Source organism: Larus michahellis, chromosome 6, assembly GCF_964199755.1.
Source record: "Larus michahellis chromosome 6, bLarMic1.1, whole genome shotgun sequence".
Taxonomy (NCBI): domain Eukaryota; kingdom Metazoa; phylum Chordata; class Aves; order Charadriiformes; family Laridae; genus Larus; species Larus michahellis.
The window spans coordinates 19263217-19282096 of NC_133901.1; the positions used below are offsets into that span (position 1 = coordinate 19263217).

The window sequence follows — 18880 nt, forward strand, 5'->3', positions numbered from 1 at the left end:
CTTGAAGCATTTTTTTCCCTGACAGATTAAATTTCATTGATGTTATATTCTAGGTGAGGAGAGCCTAAGATGGAGAATTCAAAATACCCTATGGGATGACCTGCTTCATTTCTAAAGCTACTCAATTTAAAATGATTAAACAACTACCAAAGTGCTATTGGCTGCAACATTAAATCTCACAGTTTATACTCATAGACTATTCCTTCTCTTCTCAGCTTGTTTAATAGTTAGCATGAAGCTTTATTGGTCTTTTAAAAAACATATATTTGAGTTGCTGTGATGGGAATGTGGTATTCCTGCTGCTGAAGTATGCCACATGTGTTTGGCCACATTGATTATATATCAGTCCTTCTCTCTAGTGTCTGTAGATACCTGCCTGGAAACATTTGCCTCCAAAGGGATGTCAAATCACTTGATAAATCATGAAAAACAGTTTATGTCCACCTAGTGGTCTTCACAGCTGGAGTCTGCTTTAGAGAGAAAGGCTGCATTTTTTGTGGAAATAGGGAACGCATTGCATGCTTAAGGCAATGGAATGGAGAGAAATCACGGTTGATAGGAAATGGACAGACTGGGGCAAAGGCCAGATGTCTGAAGCATCTCAGTAAACAATTTAGCTAAGGCACACCTAGAGCTAATACACACAGCAAGAGTAGCTCCCTGTTAGTACTGGTCTGTGTGGTGTGGATTCTTGAATTACATGATATGGTCACAGCAATATCTGGGCACAGCTTTCCATTTAGGCTGGGATTCTCACCAAACTTGCCTTGACTATATGAATACTGAACAGGAGACTGAGGGTGTCAGTTCAGTACTTTTTAGATTTGAGCTCAGATTTTTCTCAGCCTAAATTCTAGCTAAGTCCCTATGAATGGCTGTTCTCATGGTTTGGTTCTGAGTCTTCAGAGATGTCTGGCCAATAGGAAATTCAAGCCTCAAAAGTGTAAAAGGAACGTAGGATGGATTATCTGGGTTTCTTCTGTTTGAGTCTGTGCTTCAAAATGAACTGAGGAATGGAAAAGGTGGTTCCTTCCCTTTCATGCTTCTTGTTATGATTTGTAAAATAGGAGCACCTATTAGGAAAGGGTTTATTGTGCCAGACAGTGAAATTAAATGCGCAAGTTGGTCAGCAGGAGGAACTGAATGTTTCTAACAAAAAGGATAGCTAAGGCAGTACATACGTTGCACTATATTATACTATGTCAGTGAGCAGAGCAAATAGTGTACTCAGATCTCTTGAGTTTCACTTTTGTACAGTAAAAACATGACTTTTCCATCCTGTCAGTTCTTTTTGGTAATCCTTTACCATTTTAGCATGGTAAAGAGCTACAATCTCTTTGAAACATTATAGTGTGTAAACTGAGGATTCGTAACTTTATCATGTATTGATTAAATCTAGTAAAAGGTTATATTTGAAGCTTTCATCTTTTTCTTCATTTGATGACCATGGATGATGTGAAAAGATAGCTACTGTTATTTTATTACAATGCTAACATTTGTGTTTCCATTATTACAACACCTCCTGTCAGTATTTATAGGTTTGAATTTGTGAGGTTTTATAAATTGGACATAAAATAGTCTGTCCTTACTGAAATTTGGCAAAGAAATTCTTCAGCCTTGAATGATTTGAAACTCATGTACATGGAAAAACAATAACAACAAAAAAAAAATCCCCCAAACACCTCACCACTCCAGATTTTCTTTAACTAAAAAAAAATATCCAGCCATATGGAGAAACTTCTGATTCCATTTCCCTGTAGCTTAGCAAGAACAAGGCAAAGTTATTAATAAAGGTCCATTTCTAGTGGCCTTAGGAATCTGTCAGCTGTCTCAGTGATGAATCTCCCTGAAACTGAAACAGTTCCACAAAATCTGAACGTTTTTTGGTGCCAGTTGGTTACAATGACCATCTTCAGAAGAAGAAAATTATTCCTTTAATTCAAAGTCATATGAGTGAATTCGATAAAGTATTCCCTCATTCACACTTATTGGTTTAAACAAAAATGTAGTTAGATGGCTAGATGTCAGCAGAATATTATTTGTGGTCACATCTCAATAATAAGGCAGCCTTCAGCTTTTTGAGTACTTGCATGCATATATAATTTATTATGCTAGGTCAATAGCAGTTTCATAGGTTAGCAAACTGGATCCTTGAGCTTATCTCATTTGCTTCTTTAACAGAAAGGTCAATATCTTTTTTAGCTTTTTCTTTCATCAAAATATCTGTCTTCTGTAAAAGTCATATATGGGGGTTTTTTCAAGTCGGACATGGTACTTTTTAATTTTCAAAAAATTTGTTTGATAGGCACAGCTCTTTCACTGCCATGTGTATGGATTCATAGCGTATAACGTGGGCATAAATCTAATCATCAGGGAGTTTCCACTGCTAGCTAATTCAGTGCTCTTCATGAACTCTGATCTCCTCTTTTAGTAATTGCTTCTCTTCTAAAGTAGATCTAAATCTTGGCTATTGGAAAATTCAACACAATCGATATTCTGTTGGCCTTCCTGCCAGCAAGATTTAAGTACAGTTTTCAGTAGGATCTAATCTATGTCTTTTAAGTAGAAGTCCAACTCTATGCACAAGTTTTTGCCTGCCTTGCATCCAGACTGCTTAACTGCACTCCACGTAGCTCTCTGGATATGAGTAAGTCCTGGAGCACCGAAATGGAGAAAACTGATGTCTGTCCCATCCTTTTTCAAGGGCACACACAGTACACCTAATACAGTGTCGGTGAGATGACTACGCTCGTTCTGTGTGCGCTATATAAAACTACTAGCAACTTCACTGATGTCAGGCATGCAAGGCTGGCAGCTCCTCCTCATGGAGTCTAAATTCTCATGCAGCAAGGGTTGATGTGATATAAAGAATACTCAAATTTGGCCTTAGAATACTGTGGACACACCACACTTAAGCAACAGCATCTTAAAAACATGGATATGTGGCCACAGGTTGCATAGCAATTTGTGCTTTAGCTGGCTTTGTGGCCCACAACCTGACAATCAGTACAGACAACCAATGAATTTGTGACACTGAAAGGAACGTTTTGTTAATTGAGCCTGTCCTTGAGTCTGAGGAAAAGCTTATACTGAAAAACAGTCAGTCTGGATCTTCCTCTGCATTTCTTGTGAAAAGTCTCAGTGTGTCTGCGTCTTGATAGATGAGAGCTGTGTGCTGGCCCATCAGGTGGGGAACATGGAAGACTGAGAGAAGAATAGCAAGATATCTCCAATCTTTTAACCCTCCCAAGGTTTTCTTATTGCTTTAGCAATCTGCTGCTTAGGCTTCCTGTTTCCAGGAGGAGAGAAAATGAGAGCATATTGATTATATTGTAGCAGTAACTAGCGTACAGTTCGGTCAAGGCACTGCTAGCCCAGTAGCAATTTTGGCTAGGCCAGCTAATTTGGTTAAGGCAATGCACTATCAAAGGGAACCCTTCTACACTTCATTACAAAAAGCTTATTTGGCTTTGAAAAGAGAAAAATTATCAGAAGAAAAGATATAAATTATAATCTGAGAGAAGAGAGGAAGGCTAATTAAGAAAGCTTACTGCTTGGGTGAATCAAAATTTTGGAAAGATTTGGCTGCAGTGCTACCTTGGATTGTATTTGTAAATACCTGATGAAAACTGGCTTTGACTGTCAATAAATCTGAAGTGTGTTTTGGCAGCTTTATAAACTCTAGGCATTTATAATGCAAGGGATAGTAGGAGGACCAAAGAACTACATGGATAGTTAAAAATGAGCTGGTGGAGAACAAATCAGTGAAAAACTTAGTATATGAGAAATACATAAATTAGTCTTATTCCTGCAGCATTATAGGATAATAAAAAGCCCGTTGGCCAGAGTTAGGCATCTAAATTTAGTTGAATGTTTGTCAGAATTGAATTCCATACTCTTACATGTTTTTAGTCTTATAGTCTAAACAGTGTGTTTTTAGACTAACACTCACAAGTGTCCAGCACTTCTGAAAATCAGCTCTTATATTTAGACACTTATAACTGGCTTAAATGTGTCTTCTGAGTCCCTTTGATTTTTTAGAACATTGGCCTAAAATTTGTTGAATTTGCACTTTCATTAAAACAGAATGAAATATTTAGGAGCAATTATTATCTACTGGCTAAGACAAAGATAACACTCACTTTCACACACGCTCCTTCTGCTTTTATTTTTAATATTGACTAGAGGTTTCATGCAGATACCTAATTTGAAACAAAGGTAAGCAGTGCCATCTCAAGAAACTGCTTTAGACGTGTAGTGGTTTACATAAATGGAATCACATCATGGGGTGATGGAAGACAGGATGTTTTATGCTAAGGAAATTATAGCTTTGAAGTAGGGCACTTGAGTGTATTACTGACAACATTCATTTAGTTCTGAACTAGGAAAGGGTGTCAAATCTCTAGCGCCTAGAAGGACAAAAATCTCCATTTTGGGACCATCTCCCACCTGCAGTTAGGTTTTGAAGCTAGATACACACTAGGCGAGCAATGGGAGAGTGTCAAATATTTTTGGGCATGCAGACTGCAAGCTCTAATCAATAGAGTCATGAGGACTCAACCTCATTGTCCTGTGATTTATACTGGGGAAAAAAAAAAAGGGAGCAAGCCCCGCCCCCCCCCCCCCAAAAAAAAAAAAAAAAAAAACAAACCCAAAAAAACCCAAACAAAACCCAAACCAAAAACCAGCAAGCCTGGCTGTTAATTAAACGATAAAAGACATAGAAAACCCTTGAAAAAACTTTGGCCTGGCAGAGGAAATTTAAAGCAGGAGCGTGTGTTTTGGCAGAATTTAAATGAAAAAAAAATCTGGTACTGGTGCCCTAAAAATTAAAAAGACCTCAACTTTCACATGAATATTTCTTAATGGGAAGAGATGGCAATGCACCTGTGTGTGCACACATGTATGTGTAAATATAATTAGATTCTCCAAGTTTCCTTATATAGTATTTGTAATTGTGATAGTGCTGTACACAAAATCTTCAGATTCCATTCTTTGGGACTGTCCTGTTTAATGACGCCACGAACTCAAGTCCCAGAGTCTCACTCAGTGACTGGGGCGGGTTTCCAAAAGACCTTCATGATGTCTACATGCTAGTTGCAGTATAGTAATGAAAGGCCTCACAACCAGATGAAAATCATAAACCATAATTTATCACTGTAGGTGATCCAGTACCAGGCAGTACTTTGGTGAGGAATTTAAGGCGCCTAAGCTAGAAAATTGCACCACTAGTTGAAAATGAGGAATTAGAGTTAATCTTATTTGTCTTAAACAAGCTGTTTAGGGGTTATCCAGGATAAAATTGGACCTTAGCAGGCTGGTAGAAGTCTGAACTTGTAGGTCCTCATTCTCAGCTATGACACAGAGGATAGGTCTTTTAAATTAGGTATATGCTGACTCATTTCTCATTAGCTTGAAGAATTAACTGCTGTCAGGATGGTTCTTCAACTACCGTTAGCTGCTGTTCTGGTGCTGTTTCTTCTGCTTGTAAAGATTATATGGGGTTTGAGCAAAACTAATTTTCAGTATAAGTGTGCTGACATCACTCAGAGATGCATCTGTCCAGGGACTAAAAAAAAAAAGTGAAGTAGTTGAGGAGGGACAGTTACAGTGGCTTAAATCTGTTTGCAAGTATTTTTTTGGCTTTGTTTTTTGTGTGTGAATCAGTAGATAGCAGTAGAGCTTGGTGCGGGTTTTTTTTTATGTACTGAGGTCAGGTCTGGTTTATTGGGTCACTCATCAAGGTGCAGCTCAGCATAAAATACAGAGGAAATACATTAGCAGGGAGGACAGCTTTAGATGTGGATCTGTGAATGCCCCAGGGATCCTGTATTGCAGCCTCACAAAGCGTAGCCTAAGAATGACTCCTGTAAGGCACAGTAGATATCCCTGAGAACCTGTATAAAGCCAGGTCAAAGGTATGAGTAATGCATTATATTGTATGCAGCCAGGGGCTCCATGCAAAAAAGTATAACAAAGATGCAGTAATTCTTCACTGTATTTCCTTCTTCACTTTTGCAGCTTCTAGCATCATATGGTGTTGTTTAATAATCTTTTGTTATTTCTCTCAGTAATTTGTCTAAATCTTTCTTGAATCATGTGAACTGCTGACATCAACAATGTCATGCAGTGAGGAGTTCCATAGTACAATGATGCTGGGTGAAAGATCACCTCCTTTTCTTTGTTTTAAAACTGTTTCATTTGATATTCCATAGCTCTTGTACTGGGAGTTATGGTGAAAGTTGTTCGCTGTTCTCCCTCTTCTTGCTCTTCTTGATTTTATAGGTGATCTGGTACACGTGAATTGACTGCAACATCTGGAGTTCTGTCTCTGGCCGGAAAGTTGTGTTCAATACAATAGGCTGTAAATTGAGACTGCATTAGCCACCCAATACCATTGTCCACCCTGGACATTCCCTTAATCTTGGTGGGACTGGGAGTGCCTGCTACCAGATATTTTTGTTTTATTTAAAGGGGAAGTGAATATGGTCAATGTTAAAGGAATAACTGGAAATACTTTTTCTTCCATGTACTAAGCTATGGATAATCTTTTTGGTTTTCAGAATAAATGAGGTGAGTGTTCAGTGTAGAACCTCTAATTTTCAAACAAATAAGGTAGTAAGATTTTGAAGGGATTTAAGAATCCTTTGATCAGTAACAAGTGCAATTACTCAAGATTAAGTATAAAAATCAAGCCCCGGTGATCTTGGGCTGAAGTCAGGAGTGGGATTTTTTTAACCTAACGAAGGAGAATTTGCTGGCTGTTTCAAGGAGGAAGGATTTATCTTGTACTGACATATTTGGTGCTTCTTGCTGCTCAGGGCAAACATTTAGACTTGCCAGAATGATGGCCTAATCCAGGATGGATACCTCAAACTGCCAGACTGGCTCTGAGTACTTCAAGCAGCCTGGCTGGATGCCGCAGTTTGAGGCTATCCATTCTCCTGTGTCGTCTGGCTCTCCTGTATCTGGCATTGTGTTGCTTTGTTTCCATTGCAAGGCAACAAAACAGAGTTACGTTTTTAGCAACTGATGATGTGGGGAAAATCCCCAGCTCACTGAGTGCAAGAGTTTTTTTGGAGAAGTGTTCCTTCAGACAAGCAGGCCGCCTGCAATATGGGGACTTACAGGAAATGCCCCATTTCCCATTATGGAATGGCTCTTACAGAAGAAGGCTTTATGCTCTTTTGTGTTCCAGTTCAATGGGGTGAAGTTAATAGAAAAAACTGATAATTATTTTACTGTGCCTATTAGTGGGAGAAAGTCATAATTTGTTTCCAATAAAAACGCATCAGTTTTAACTGCCTTTTCAGCAGATGTACCCTGATGTTTCTAGGTTTTATTAGTTAAAATAGTAAATCATTTTTCATTGGTGTATCTGCAACTCTTTTCAAAAAGTACCTACCATTGCAGAGTGTTGTTATCATCACTTTGCAAAGAGGCTTATCATTTTATAGAGAGAGAACTGGGACATAGACTTTGACTGCACTGGCCAAGACTTTCCTGCAGTGTCCCCATAACTCTGGTTTCAAGGTGCACATTTTGCCATTTCCACCCCACACTTTGATTTCCCAGCAAGGTGAAATGTCTTGCTCAGTGTCAACAGAACGGGCTGATAACAGAGCCAAGCATAGACAACTAAAGCCATTTTTCACCCTGGTGCAATGTCAATGAAAGCATGGAATTGCTGCTGAACAGAATAGCCTCCTTCTGCTCTGTCAGAGTTCTTACTCATTTGCTGGCTCCTTGCATAATTTTCTCTGTGTTGCTTTCTGTCAGCTCTCCATGCAATCTTTGATCTCCCTGGGCTTCCTTGCATGTGTTCTTTTAATGATCCATTTCTACTGAATTCCTTACAATAAATAAATGTGACATATTATGGCAGTGTATAAAAGATTCATGCCTGTCATTATGGATGGTAGCGAAAGTGCACCTACATGGTCTTGACCGCAAGAAGATATATTCTTAGTGTAGATTATCTTTTATTTCTCCCTCCTCATAATCTACTACCTATTCCTAACAGGTAGTAATCCCTCCTGACAAATGACCTCATAACCTACCAGAAACAAAGAACAAATAACTGCCTCACAGGCTGCTCAATAAAGCCAGACTTATAAATTAACAACAAAGTATTTGCTCGACAAACATGTGGCCTCTTTTTAATCTGATAATACCCAATTACACTGTGATTTTTATCAAAATCTCATCCAGGTACCTTTAACAAATTAACAGTTTCTTAAATTGTTGTTGTCTCTCTTTCTCTTCATCTCCTTTTATTTTCTTTCCTAGATTAACTGTAAGCAGTAATTTCCTAGTTCTTTCCAGTACCCAAAGTTTGAACTTGTAGTTGTTTAAATGACTGGTCATTCAGCTCAGATACTGGTTGGTGTGTGGGTGAATTGCTCCTACTCTTGGCCAGGTTCGTACTAAAATCAGTGCACAAGGCAAAGAGTGCTGAGCTGCTGCTAAACATGGCTGTGCCAGAAGAAGAAAGCATTCACCTGTGTTGATAGACCACTTCTGTTCGTTGGCCTTTGCTATAGCGTAACTATACAGCAGTGGGTCCTGAGCAGGTATCACCACGCAGGTGCTGCGCTTTGCTGTGTGGGTGTGCTGGCACTAACTCAAGTGGTTTTGTTTGCCATAATCCTGCCCAAGGTCATACAAAGTAAACACATGAGTGAAAAAGGGATTTGGGGAACAAAAAGATAGCAAATTAAAGTAGCAATTCTAAATAAGATTTTTCCTTCCCATTTATGTGTTGCCTGTTTTGGTCAGGAGCTCCTTAAGGCTAGAGAATGCCTTCGCTATGTCTGTACAGTATCCAGTACAACAAGACCCATCTTCTCTTAGAACCTGTAGAAATTACCAGGATAGCAATACAAAGTGCTTCACGGGGAAGACAAGCTTATATTAGGAGAAAGGCAAGTAAATTGTATAACAGATAAAAAACTGGAGAAGGAAGCCGGATGCAGTTGTCCATGCTAATAGCATCCACTAGCAACTTGCTAGCAAGGTTATGTGAGACTACAGACAGACGTACTTGCACACCCACACACCCAGTGTTGGTTCAGGCAGAGCCGGGGAGTGCTTATTACAGAGAAAACAAGAACAGTTCCCCTCCTCTTTCTGTTCAGTAGCTGAGCTGAAGAAGTAGGTGATAATGTAGCCTATCTTTTTCTAATTGTTATTTGTTGTGTTCAGATGTGAGCTGCAGGAAAGTTCCCGCTCTTCAAAATTTGCAATTAAAATAGTGTAGATGTGGAGACAGTTGGATACCGCAGCAATCTGTGAGAGGATAATATTTCCCATCATTGAGATGATTAATTTATTTTGTTGCGTACAAAGAAAATAACACCTAGATGTTTTGTTTCCATCAGTTAATCTCACTCTGCAAAGATCAATATAATTTACAGGTTGTTTTTCCAGTGTTACTTAGCCAAAGGGCTGGAGCAAAGAATAGAACCGCAGTCTCCTCTATTTACTGGGCCAAACTCTTGGTTGGTGGGTTCAGAATGGCACAGAAAATAAGAGGACGTATCAGAAATGCCCACTCAGGGGACAGTTTTCATCTTTATTATTCAGTGACAAAGGGCAAGCTGGATACCTCTCTCTATTCTGCAATGAATGTGGGGGTGAGTGGACCTTTCTTCTTGTTATTGCCATAAGATCCCATTGCTATTTGGCATTCCTCATCCTTGTCATTATTCAGCGGCTGGCAAATGGACTTGCTGACTCCTGGTTAACCTGCTAGGCTTTGTGTTTTATTGATGTCCTATGGTTTTCATGACTTCAGAATTCTCCATTCGCTTTAATTAGTTGAACCTGAGTTCAAAAACTCAGAGACCTTTTAAAGCATTTGGCAAGCTGCATGGAAGTGTCACAGCAAAAGTCTGTGAAGTGCACACTGCAATCCATGTTGAAAACACAGGGAGGTTTTATACATACTTTTTAAAATCTTGAACATTGAGGAAAAAAATACATGAGAAAAAATATGCCAACTCCTCTGCTGAGCATCCCAAAAAGAAACTCAGGGTGAGCTTTCCCAGGTACTTAGTGTAGACCTAATGCAGCTCTCATTGATTTAAACCAGAATGGAAGTAATCCAGGTATCAAAAATCTCTCCCCAACTAATAAGTTGCTTGGTGTTTTGTCCAAAGTGTGCACAGCAATGTCTCTGTGATTCCACCTGTTTGTTCCAGTGAGGGACATACATGTACAGGCTATGGATGTACAGCCAAAAGCAAATGAGCTCCCATGGGATAACAACTAGCTTTCTGTCCCCTGAGCCTGTACGGTGACATGCTCGCCACAGGTCACATGGTCACCAGGGATGTGCTCTTCATTGTCCCAGGTATGACGGTGCTGTAAGCTAATCCACACAGCTTCATAACTGGGGGAGTCTAACAACAAGTGTTTGGTCATTGAAGCTGATGGATGGTAACCTATGAAGTCATAGTAACTCATTGACTTTGAATCATCGACTGCATTCCCATTGATATCCTTAATGAGTACTGAGTAACGACTGAGTCCTGTTTGGGTATGGTACAGCAGGGGCTGCATGTTTCAATGCTTGCCTGCCCTTATTGCCAGTGCAGAATGGAAGCCTGATGTTGATGCGTGGGCAGTCTGTTGTTCGAGTTGTAGCTGGTGCCCCAAGTATAATTTTAAGTCTATCAGACATTGCATTGTATTTTTAATTGCCTGAAGGATGTTTGCAATCCAATTGCGACCCAGTGTTAGTTCACCAAGAAGTAACAACTGTTAAGGAAAATAACCATCATCCATGATCCTTTTGTCTCTGGTATTGCTGTTCTAAATCAACACTGTGGTAACTGAGCACTGAAATGTACAAATCTCTTGAGGCTTTATGGAAATACAGTGACAAAAATAAAAGGTCACGATCAAAAGACCAGAATAATTGCTGTCATATAGAATTTAAAATATTTAAGATTTACTTAATGAATATTTAAATACATTAAAGCCTTTGATATCAAAGTGGTTGTGCTTAGCAGAAACTATTCCAGGGCTGGTATCTGAATTTCAGGTCAGTCCGACTCCAGACTATTAATTTGCACTCTGGATAACTGCATCTGTTTCATTCCCTGCTGATCATGACAGCTCTCATCGTTTTTGCTGTCCTGTAAACTCCTTGGTTCTGTTTGCTCAACTCAGTTGCTGACTTGTTCAGATCTTAGTGATACTAAATGGGCATAACGAAAAGAAGCAGTGGATTGCATGTAGAGCTTCAAGCAGAGTCAAAGCTGTGCAAGGGGAAATCCCCAGCTGAGGCAGATACTCTTCCAACCTTGTGAGAAGGTGATGGCTGTACTGAAGATGTTAGATTGCTTGTGTTATTGTATACCCTGAAATTCATTAATGCAAATTGGGCCTGGAAGCCCAGCTTAAAGATAGGGAGCAGGCAACTTAGCTCAATTTTATGACTGCGTGAGTAAATAACATGTTGCTGATTCTTATTAAAGGCTCAATAAATATAGAGGAAACTTCTTAAAATGGTTTGTTCTTAATGTGATGGGAACTAGAAGAATGCTAGAACCTCTGGGTCAGATTGTGTCTTGTTTTATATTGCTTGAGTGGCTGGTTTTTGAAGAGAATGGAATTCCAGGAGGAACCAGCTGGAAATGAGTACGGACCATTGGAGGCTGCACTTTCACAGTCTGTCTTTTCTACATAGCTGTAGCGAGCAAGTGGGGGAATCTGCCTTCCCTGAGACTCTGGTCTCCCGCTGTTTCTGTGGTAACAGGTGTCAGTCTGCTGAAAATGGAGCAAATGAGAGTTTGGAAACAATTGTTCTTTTAAATCACTCTCTCAGTTTTTGCAGTCTGACAACAGTTCCTGTGGCGATAGCAGCAGGTAACAGAGCAGTTAGGTTCCCAGTTGGCAGGTTCACAGCCAGCTACTAAGTGAGAGCTGAAAAATCTCGTTTTGTTAAGAGCACCCCTAGGCTTGTGGATCTGAGAAATGGGAAGTGGTTTTAAACTGTTTATTAGACAAAAAAAATAATATACCTACATGTAGGACAGTATAGAGGGGAATGTTAAGAAAAAAACACGGTATTTTAATACTCCAAGAAGTCTTCGCACTTCTTGGTGGAGAGAGCAGAGCTGGTCTTCACACACATACTTACAACTTTACATCACCATATGTTCAGCGCTTGTAAAACTAACTGTAAGATTTCAAATCCACTCACCCTTGAGGTTTCAAAGACAAGCATTTAATGCCAGTTTTTCTGGATTCCTGTTGTATCTTGGCGAGTCTGTAGGGAGTGGGAGAAGAAGGAGAAAAAGCTTAAAAAAATAGAGGAGGTTTGTATATAAGACATAGAAAGGAGAACGTGTCACAGTATCTGGCTTAACTTTTCATGAAAAGAGAATAAATACTGGCAACGCTTTCAAGTGTTTGGGAAAGGAATTTGCAATATTTGGCTGTGTTTGTAGCTCCTCTTTCTGCAAAAATGGGTTCCAAGTATATGTTTGCTTTACCTGTGAAGTGAAACCTCTATTGCCTCTTTCTTTTGTTTCTAGTGTAACCATTGTTCATGTTCTTGTCTGCCTTTCAGGACCTGGTCTGCATAAGTAAAACGGTGAGGCACCATGTTGGATTCAGTCTCTACGCAGCTGGAGAAGCCTTGAGCTGACCAGAAGCAGCAGTGGAGGTATTTTATAGGAAGTAGACACAAACCCAAAACTCTGTGCAGGGACGTTAAGGCCACATAATATCTTGTTGATACTATAATTTTAGAAGTGTTATACTTAAATTGTGTGTAAACAGTTGTTGATTTTTAGAAATTGTAATAATGTTTTGAAAAGTGAGGACATCTTAAAAAAAAAAAAAAAAAACACCACCAGGTTTCTTTTCACTGCTTCTGAATTTTTCAGTGTGATTCAGGAGCTTATGTCCTATGGCAAAGCAGTGCGCGTTAGATTCCAAACTCATTAGGTGCAGGACCTACTTGCCAGATATTTCACTCTCATTGAAATCCCTCTCTAAAATCCACGTCTGTCAGAAAGCTTTAGAAGAGGTAAACTAATTAAAATGTTACAGTGAAATAATTTTGCTCACCAGACTGCCTATGATTTTACAGAGGCAGGAAAGTCCTATCAGTAAGATACTTCAGTGTTTTAAGTTCAACTGTCTGTCATCTCAGCTTTGCTGTGCTCCTGAATACAGAGTTCACAAGTCTTATGTGCCTTGCGAGATACCTAGGGCATTTGTGGGCAAGATATGATCAGTAGTGCTAATTAATAAAAATTTTGGTAGGCATTTCAAATGTGATTTTCTCTCTATTAAAGTTAATCAACTAATATCAGCCTTATGCTATCTGTAGTTTCTCCAAAATTTTTTGTACTAATTTACTATATAAAGATCAGCGCTTCTATTTTTCTCTCAGACAGCTCTCAATCTGCTATTCTACATGTGAATCTTTTTTGCTCTCCATTTTCTCTGCCATTTCTTTGATCTTTGCTCTATTTTGCAGTTTAGAAAGTTTTCATTCCCCTAGATAATGTGCGGTGTTATCATTTTTCTCAGGAGATATGCAGAATTCTTTTTATAGGCCCCAGAACAATTCTGCAGCATGGATCTGACAACTGTGGAAATGCCAAACCTCAGGTTTGCGTATCATAGGATTCCCTCAATTTTGCATCCCTAATATCTCATGTTCACAGTACAACAACATCTATGCATATACTAAGGTTAAGATGCAGAAGTCAAATGTAATTGCCATTCTGAAAATACATCCCACCAAGCCTTAGCTCAGAGGAGTTAGCTCCTCAGGTTGTCTTAAATCCATTGCTGAAAATTGCTAGAAACAAACATAAAGACATTTGGGGAAATAAGTGAGTTTGAACTTTTTTTAAAAAAAAAAAATTAAGTTAATTCTTAGTAAAATAATAGTGGGCAGGCTGGTCTGCATTTGGAAAAGTCTACAGCCGTTTGGACATCTGTCTGAAATTAGCAAACCTTGAATTCCAGTATATTTCCCCAACTTCATCATGGCAATGAGCGTGTTTATTGGACACTGGCAGAATTTCAGGGTAGAGACTTAGTGGGTTCATCACTGGATTATTCTCAGGACCTGATGCTGCTGCTTCCCTGGAAACTCTGCAAGGGAAAGGAAGAATTTCCTCTGCAGAAAGGAAGAATTTGAAATCTGAACATTTTAGAGCTGTTCCCTTCCTGGCTCTAATAATTGTATTTCTAGAGTTAAGGTAGTTCTCTTAGGTTTCTACAACTTCTGGGACAATAAATTTATCATTAAAGGAAAATGCACGCCAATCTGCTCGTGGCTTTTGTTAAGGTAGCCTTTAGGTCATGTAACTAAGCTTGTTGGTGTTCATACTGTAAACTTTGTCTTGATAGGAAGGGAATAAGTACTTTGGAGGTTCTTTCATAAGTGACACCAGTCTGTATTTTAAGAGGTGTTGGCTTGCCCCTCACAGTATTCTGAAATAAGACATTTTAGTAATTTCTTAAGATCTTTTTTGTATATTTAATACAAATAGAAGCCTGATCTTATTTATGTAATTCTAAGGAATTTGTGGTTTCATAATTGTGGAAATTGTGGTTTCACAAGTAAGTGACCGTCTATGTTAAGTCGATGAAACAGTCTATGATTTAGAAAAAAGTCTATGGATCTCTGTTGTTGGCTGTTTTGCTTAAATGGTGCTTTGACTTGTGTTTTGCTTTGATAAGTGTTTGGTCAATATATTGATAGACTGATTGTTTGGTAGCACTTAGAAGAAGGATAGTATGAAGGTTGGCCACTTTTCCATCTCTCATTTTAGGCATCTGGTATTAGAAAAGGAATATTACAAGGTATCTTTCTTTTCAGTGCAGGTGATGTAGCTAAATATTTGTCTGTTTTCATTATTCCTGTTTTGTTTGGTTTGGTTTTGTGTTGTTTTTTTTTTTTTTTAATGATAGGTAGTATTAGTGTGCCATAGTTTCTTTCAACCAATAAAACTTATAATGGAGAGGACAGAAGCATGGAAAAAGGACAGCAAATTGTAGATAAAAAGCACGTTAGATGTAACTTTCTCTCCTAACTGTTCAGGCTCGATGTTAGCTACATCTTGCACAAGGGTTTCAGGTATATGATACTTTGGTTTTAGAAATGGATTTTATGAAGAGTAGGATATTTCTGTAATTGCAGTGCTGTAAGGCAATGACTGTTCCACTTCACAGACTCTTACAATAAACCCCCTTATTTTTGTTGTGAACTCTATGCTATATACAGTTCTTCCTCTTTGCACTGCTTTCTTTATTCTTTTTGCTTTAGTAGTCTTAAACTTGGTGTAAGCCATCAGGAAGTTCTTTTGCTAAAAGTAAAAAAAGAAGAAAAAAGCCCCCCTTTTGAAGCAGGTTTTAAAGTATAACAGTAATGGCTTCTAGAACAAATGTTGTGTGGATGATGAAAGGAACTGATTAATATCTATGAATACTTGAAGTGAGGACTGATAGCCAAGAGCTGACAAAGAGTGATTTAAAAATGAAAATGAAGCTATAATGTATTCAAAGAAGTGAAATGGATATTACTTGGGGGGGAGGGTTGGGGGTGTTTGAGTGTGATGTATTAATTTTGAGTTCCAAATTTAAAAAAAAAAAAATGGGAGGCAATTATCACCCAATTGCTCCAGGCTGGATTTCCAACATGATATACAAAAATGGCAATCATACAAGGTTATATACTCTTAGAAAAACAGGACTAATCAAAGATCACTTCTGCAATTGCCTGCAAGCTCTGACTGGCCAGATCCCAAGTCCAGCATTCACTGGGAAGGCAGGGGGGAAGCAGTGGATTGATGTATCACAATAGTGCAGTCAAAAAAGATATGGGGAAACAGAGACTTGGTTCCCAAACCAAAATTGTGAACTGCACTTAATATCACAGCTTACAAAAAGTGATGTATTATCTGAATGTCACCTATAAAAAAATCTGGAATTTTCTTTATGGACCTGCCCAGTAAGGCTTTGGGGGGAAACAAAGGTCGGGGAAGAAAAGCAATAGCTGGTAAAGTTCCTGAGAAGTATGATCTTAACTGGAAAATACTTGTCTGTTCTTTAGAAGCAGAGTTTTGATAAATCTTTTTCAAGTCATGGACAGATTTCCCCCCAGCCACTTTGTTGATTTTCTACCACATTGGCTGGGAGGTTACTCAGGAGTCAGCGCTTCTATGAGCTGCTGTTGCAGTTGCATCTTGCCATGTAAGTGGTCCCAGAGACAGTAGCTCCTTGTGTCTGGGTGGCTGCCACGAGATGCTGCTGGTCTTTACCACTTAGGGAACCAGCTGGGCCGAGTCATGGGAAGGTGTTCCTGTTTCCAAGGAAGTCCTTGTGGGAGGACTGTGCTAGACCAAAGGTGCAGAAAAAAAGTACAGAAAAGGAACATCTCTTAGTGGACTACATGTGGATGATATTATTTTCTAGGTTGCTGTTGTCTCTTACCAAATAATTAACTAGAGAATGCTAATGGTATGTGAGCTGGAGTTATTCAGCCCTAGAATTATTGAAAGTCTCTCCCATTCGTATGATTTTATGAGGTTTATCTGAATACAGAGAAGACTGAAGTTCCAGGTAATACAGCTAGAAAAAATAGGGATTTTGGTTATCGTATCAACTGAGGAGACCAAGCTAAATGGATTTGCAGCTATACATGAGAATTGAGAACAAGTGTCCAACTAACAGAGCTGTTGACTGTAGAATGGACTTTTGAGGTACCTGGTTGTGGTATGACAGAGTGAGGTCTGCTGCAGGCTTTGTATCAGAAACTATTTGCATGCTCCATCTGGGTTTTGGAGTCATTTTGGGCAATCCTACAGCAACAGTGTGTTCTTATTTTCATTGACACAGTACAGAGGTGCAGAAACTTGCCTGGGGGCTTAATATCTTCATCACAACAAATTCCTTGGAATAAAATTGTAAGAAAGTAGGCAGCTGGGATTTAGTACTGGAGAGATGTTACTCAAGGGAAGAGCCACTACAGCATTTGTGCTTATAGAGGGTAGAATGTTCTCTTCATTTGCCCTAGCATTGTATTCAGGCATTTGGGCTTTTTTTTCCCTACAGCTGATTATACACAACATAGGAAGAGTTCATTTGCATGGCATAGGCACCATTCTGATTCACATAGAGAGAATAAGCAAAGATGAAGGACAGTCAACAAAACATACTAAAAAAAGCTCATCACAGTGAAACGGATATTAATCTCTGATTTGGGATAAAAGAAACAGGATGGCAATGGCTAGCACAACAGGGGTTGCCCCAGCGCAAAACTTGCTAATGCTGGTTCCGAGTCCTTTCCGCTACAGAACACGTTTATTAAATATCATCGTATTGTACGTAGTAGGAATTGTGACATTATATTCACATGACTACAAAGAATTTATCATCTAAGCTAAACGATGCCATATATTCTCAAAAATACTAAGAAAGTTGCTGCATTTATACCATGCTTTAGTACAGCACGAGTATGCTCTGTAAAATCAGACTTCACAAAAGACTTTTTTTTTTTTTTTTTTACTGGTGCACTTAGTGATTGTAGCACTAAGAAATTACCCTGGCTAGTTACACTGTAAAGAGAAATTCTATTGTTAATATGCTGTTATCATCACAATTCATATTATTCCCCTTCTTTCCCCAGCTTCCTCTTTGTTCCCAGATGTAGCAGGGGATGTCGATCGAAAATTCTTCATGAAGCATGCTAAACGATTTTCTGCTACTTGTACTACCGTACCACAGTAATTTTATAATCTGTATGCATATTCATATATAGCTGTGATAAAGTGCACACTTGTGGAACTCGAAGAGCAGGATTTGATTTGTTTCATTGAGGACAGGAGGTTGGGCTGCTTTCACCAGGCCTCCTAAATCAGTTAAACTTTGGAAAATGGACTTGTTTTCTTCTGGCTGGTCCAGAATATCCCATTAACATTTCAGTGACTTACGTGCATCTTCTAATAATCCATCTCCTGGAGCTGCCTTAATTGCTTGTAGGAAAATAAGTTTGTGCCATAAAAAAATGTATTTTGGGGCTGGAAGAAGATGAGCCTGGCAGTTCAGAATGCTGAACAGATGGTGGTGCAGAGTCCTGGACTGCAAATTCAGCTGTGCTTTGGGGTGCCTGCAGATTAGGCCACCCCTTTGGAATGCTGCAGAGCCAACAAGGATCCATTCAGGACCCTTTTATAATAGCTGGTGTTGCATCCTATGTTGAACCACAAAAATAGCAGTTGTTATTTTAATTTTCACATAATAATAGTGCCACATAAACTGCTGGATCTGCTTTCTAGCTGTGACTATGGGTAATCAGATGCTACTTAGCAGCTGCGCTTCTGTGGGAAGTTACTGTAAATATCTCAATTAAGTATTTTCATTCTTTTGATTAGTAGTATTTGTTGAATAATTCTAAAATATATTAAAGCTTCATGTTGTTAAACTGGAAGCAAACTTCTATATTTAATTATGTACAAAAGTATTCTGTTAATGTAATGATCTAGTTTATGCTAAATAAAATAGTTTCTTTAGACTTTATGTAATTACTGTAAGTGCTCATACTTGGAGATCTTAAAATCCATTAGCGTATAATAAAAATTAAAATCCATAGCTACGCTGTCTGCACACACAACTGAGGCTTAGATATTATTCTCCCACTAGTGATCACTTCAAATTGCATCTTCCCCAACAACTGGGCAAGGGCAGAGAGGAAGAAGTTTGTGGACATTATAGTACATTCTAAACATTAATACAATTAGGTTATTCCATGCAAACCATAAGCAAGGTTGGAAGAAGTATGAATCAAAAATCTTTCATGAGAGTACTATCCTTACACCCTGCTCATAAAATTAAAAGAGCATCCAGA

At 38.8% G+C, this 18880-nt stretch overlaps 1 long non-coding RNA gene across 2 annotated transcripts in view; it reads left to right on the forward strand.

Annotated features, from left to right (window-relative positions):
- LOC141744396 (uncharacterized) overlaps positions 1-18880 on the forward strand; it is a 104203-nt gene that overhangs the window by 26684 nt on the left and 58639 nt on the right. The window contains exons 3-4 of one of the 2 annotated variants that reach the window (XR_012587428.1): positions 12581-12676; positions 17663-18264. This is a non-coding gene — a long non-coding RNA (uncharacterized LOC141744396). Of the gene's footprint in view, positions 1-12580; positions 12677-17662; positions 18265-18880 lie in introns of those variants that run through there. The other variant, XR_012587429.1, reaches the window with a different exon arrangement.